The sequence below is a fragment of the Sturnira hondurensis genome, unplaced genomic scaffold, assembly GCF_014824575.4.
Source record: "Sturnira hondurensis isolate 20B ecotype Veracruz unplaced genomic scaffold, ASM1482457v3 Scaffold0024148, whole genome shotgun sequence".
NCBI classification, from domain to species: Eukaryota; Metazoa; Chordata; class Mammalia; order Chiroptera; family Phyllostomidae; genus Sturnira; species Sturnira hondurensis.
The window spans coordinates 45,712-50,795 of NW_028096779.1; positions in this window are offsets into that span (position 1 = coordinate 45,712).

The following is a 5,084-nucleotide window of genomic DNA, read 5'->3' on the forward strand; positions in this document are numbered from 1 at the left end:
CATGTTCATCCATCTTTGCCAGACTGATAGATTGTATTTTTTATTCCCACTTTCTTTAATCCACATTCTCATTCTTGTTTACGTGTATTTATTACAAATATAGCTGTTTATCATTTGCATTTCTTCTTTTCCAAATTGTTTTTCAGTGTTCTTTAATTGGGACTGGGTCGTAATGGAACTTAGGAAAGAATGAAAAGCAGCCCCACCTTCGGAACGGGTCTGGCGCTTAGAGTGAAGCCCAGTGTTGCCAGGAGCCTGGGGCTCACTGCCAGGCCGGTTCTTCTCCGGTGGGAAACACGTGGTCTCACAGAACATCAGCATCAGACAAGGACACCCCGAGACCACGGCCACGTGAGACACAACAACACCACCCTGCGTGTTGTCTCAGCACAGACAGAAAGGAGACCTGGCGCGGCTCACAAGCTACCAAGCAGCTCCCGGGCCTGGGAACAGGAGGGAAGGCAGCGTCTTTCCTATCACCCCTCACCCTCGATCCCATCTGCTGGGATGCCCAGTCACAGACTGTCCCCACGTCCTCACGAATCCAGTCTAGAGGGGCCCCCTGCACCCACAGATCCTCCCGAGATCCCCGACCAGAGCCCCCGCCCTGGGCACACCCTGTGTCACCTGGTCCCTCGGAGTTGCCCCCGCCCCCAGGGGTGCGCTCCCTCTCGCAGCAGCGACACGCACAGCCCCCCGTCTGCTCCCTGGGCTCCTTGGAGTCTCTAGCGGAAGGACACGGACACACGTTCCCTTCCTCTGTCAACATTTTATGCGTCTTTGCACCTGGTTGTGGGCATGAGTTTGTGTCACCGGAGCCTGTGTTGACATACAAGAGTTCGTGGTTTCCTTTACGGTTTTACCCCTTTGAGTCTTGCTTAGAGACTTTTTCATTCCGTAATTGTAAAAACTTCATACATGTTTTAATCTAAGGGAGAAGTGTCCGAGGATGAAGGGAAACAGACTTCACCCTTGGAGGAAATATTGGGAGGAAGTAATATTGGAAAGAGCAATAGATGGGGAATTCTAAGATGGAACTCCAAAGCTTACACCTTGTACTTTACAAGTTTATAATTATGTACGGGTCCTACTGGAATTTGATATATGTTGTGTTCAATAAATATTTTCTATTGAAGTAAAGACATGTGCCTGCCTTTGTTCACCAACAAAAACACCACCAAAAATAACACGAGGACGACCTCCAGTGAGGAGAGGTTTTGATCATTTACAACCTTAATTCGTGAGATCACACTTTAGTTAATGTCTGCACACTCTACTTCTTCACTGCGTAGTAGGTAATCTTTCCTAGACATGCTGTATTTTGAGGATGTATCTAAACCTTCACAGATGAGTGAAAACCCATGACTTCCATGTGACGACAATTTTAATGCACATCAACTATGAGTCGCACAGTGTCTTAGAATGAGCAGAGACGGAAAGCTAATGACATTCTAGATAGACACCGTCTGCTACAGTAGCTACAAGACACTTACGGCTTTTAAATGAAAAGTTCAACTGCTCCACTCACAGGTCGCACTTCCAGTGCCCAACAGCCACCCAGCCAGTGGCTGCCGGGTTGGACATACAGACACAGAACAACCCCTTGTTCCAGAATGTTCTATTGGACACAACTGAGCTTCATGGTGTCCGGGCCTCCAGTCACAGCACTAGACCCATGAAAAAGGAAGGGACAATGACATTTCCATGACAGATGACACCACATTTCTGCTGGGATGTGAATTCACATTAAGCTGCTGTGTAACAAACACAACCAGGTCACCTGTGGGTCTGGTGCCTCAAGACACACACTGTTCCCAGTTCCAGAGGGGAAACACCTGTCCCCCCACCTCCCTCCCAGACTGAGGACACTCTCTGACATCTCATTTCCAGGGGGTGAGCTTTCTTCTAGAAGAACCCGGGGCAGTGCCTTCAGCAGAGTGTGGGGAGGCAGGGCTCCCACCTCAGGGGGAGGGGTTCTAGGGGTGAGGAGGGTGCAAAGGTCAGGGCCAGTGGGGAGAGGCCCCCTGGTTTATCCAGAACAACCATTCTCAAAGTGTGTTCTGTGGAACCCTTGAGGTTTCTAAAACCCTTTGATGGGATCTATGAGGTCAAATCTATTTTCATAGGTGAAGGACATCCTCTGCCTTTTCACTGTGCCCGTAAACTTAGCAAGAACAGAGGCGGGGACACCCAACCGCAGTAGCAGGCATTCCTCACCACCACCCCTCACAGACTAGAACACAAACCAGTGTCACTTTAATGACATAGTTGAGGGGTGGAAAATTATTTTATAAGATTTTATTTATTTACTTTTAGAGAGAGGGGAAAGGAGGGAGACAGAGAGAGAGAGAAACATTGCTGTGTGAGAGAGAAACAGTTGCCTCTCACACGAGGCCACCCGGGAACCTGGCCTGCAACCTAGGCATGTGCCCTAAAAATTGAACCAATGACCTTTTAGTTCATTCAATCCACTGAGTCACACCAGCCAGGGCTGAAAATGATATCTTTACCAAGTGAGCATCTTTAAGTCAGCATTTAAATATCTTGGCCTCCAGTTGAGGTGGCTGTGTAGGTAAATGCAATAGTCTCATTGCCCCATGACCACATCAAACTTACAATGATAGTACAAACAACCATCTTTAGAACCACTTGATTCATAGCTGAGTGAAGTCCTCAACTAGGGAATTAGAGAAGCCACATGGATACTGGCAGTAGCCATGGCGACGTGAAAGGGACTGGCCCCACCCCACGTGTGGCAGAGAAAGGTCAGGACGGATATCTAGCTGTGGGGATTTCCCCTTGAGGAGGGTGGCGTCCCGGTCTCACACCACGTCCCCCAGGCCGGGGTTCCAGTGTCAGGAAGACAGACAACCACAACTCTGGTGGTAAAACTGCCAGGGATCAGGGTGGTGAGACAAAGGTTTGGGGAGCCCCAGACATTCCTCTTAAAGGGCCAGCACACGGACTTCCTCAGACTCACTGCCTCTGAGCTCCAGCCCTGGGGCAGCAGCTCAAAAAGCAGGAGGGACATAGAGAGAGGAACTGAATGGTCTGGCAACAGAGAGAGAGCTGGGGGTGTGGGGGCCTTTCTCTCAGACAGAAGGGCTGGCAGGGGCCACTGTTCCTTTGACAAGCCCTCCCCCACAGAGCTGCCAGGTGTGCACCATGTCTGAGTCTCCACCCACCTGGCTCACACTGTTCACCTCACTGGTGCTTCCCTGATGCCCTGCCTCACCCAACCTGCGGGCCCACTCAAGCCCTTTCCAGTGACTCTCCACGCAAACAACCTGTCTTGGCTCAAGCTGGGGACTTTCCTAAGACATCTCAAACAAGCTTCATCTGGCTTAGACACACCCCATTTCTACTGCTAAGTGGCCCCAGGCCCAGGACTAGCGGCAGCTGGCCTTGGTTCACAGCCTGGCCTCTCCCAGGCACCTCCAAGCCCAACACAAGTAGCAGCCATCGGCAGATGACTGTGACCTCATGCCAGGTGGCCCTGGGTAGGGCACAGGTGGTGGCTAACCTTGGCTTGCACCTCCAAACTGGCCCAGACCCAGCCCAGCTGGTGGACAACTTCCAAAAACAACAACAAAACATCCCTCAGCGACCTCCACAGCAATACACTCAGGGGCAGACACAGTTGTCACAGCCCATCCTCACAGCTAATCAGCTGGCAAGGGGGGCTCCGCCAACAGCAATCCTGACTCTACTACAACAGGAGGGCTCACACAGCCCACAAGGGGGCGCACATGGGGTCCCCCCGCTGGGTGACTGGTGAGGCTGCACCACTGGGCCCTACAGGACACCTGCTGCATTAGGACACTCTACCAAGACCAGGAGACGGAGGGGCTCCACCTAGCACGCAGAGACAAACACGGGAAGACAAGCAAAGTGAGGAGACAAAGAAACATGTCCCAAATGAAAGAGCAGAACAAAACTCCACAGAAAGAACTACATAAAATGTAGACAAACAATCTAATACGTGCAGACTTCAAAACACAGGTTACAAAATAATCAATGAACTAAGAAGAGAATTACTTAGAGCGAATATCAGCAAAGGTCTAGAAAGCATAAAAATGGAGAAAAAAACAGTCATCCATAAGAAATACAAATAACTGAAATGGAGATACCTTGCAAGGAATCAACAGTGGAGTAGATGAAGCACAGGATCAAATCAGAGAATAGGAAGATAAGAAAGCAGAAAATACCCAACCAGAACAGGACAAAAAATTTAAAAGAATCCTGCTTTTCACAAAATGGAGCCCAAAGCGAAGAAGGAAGCCCCTGCCCCACCCAAACCTGAAGCCGAGGCAAAGGCTTTGAAGGCAGAGAAAGCAGTGCCAAAGGCGTCCTCCGCCCACAGCCACACGAAAAAGGAAGATCCCACATCACCCACTCTGGAGGCCTAAGACTCTGTGGCTCCGAAGGCAGCCTAAATATCCCCCAGGAGAGACATGCTTGACCACTACGCCATCGTCAAGCTCCCCTGACCACTGACTCAGCCGTGAGGAACATGGAAGACAGCAGCACACTGGTGTTCATGGTGGATTCAAGGCCAACACGCACCCATCAAACAGGCTGTGAAGAAGCTGTATGACGTTGACGTGGCCAAGGTCAACACCCTGATCAGGCCTGACGGGGAGGAGAAGGCGTCTGTTGGACTGGCTCCGGACTGTGACACTTTGGATGCTGCCAACAAAATTGGGGTCGTCTACACTGAGTCCAGCTGGCTAATTCCCAATATAGAAATTTTATGCTAAAAAAGTAGAAGAATGCTAAGAAATGAGGATAGTATAAGAACCTCTGGGACAACTTCAAGTGTACCATACCAAGATTCATATGATGGGGTGTCAGAAAGAAAAAAGAAAGAACATGGAATTGAAACCCTATTTTAAAAAACTAATTGTGGAAAACTTCCCTAACCTGGTGAAGGAAGTAGATATAAAAGTTTGGGAAGTGCAGAGTCCCAAAAGGTAGAACCCAAAAAGGCCCACACACAAGACACAGCATAATTCAAATGCCAAAGTTTAAAGAAAAAGAGCATTTGAAACCCAGCAAGAGGAAAGCAGGTAGTTACCTAGTAG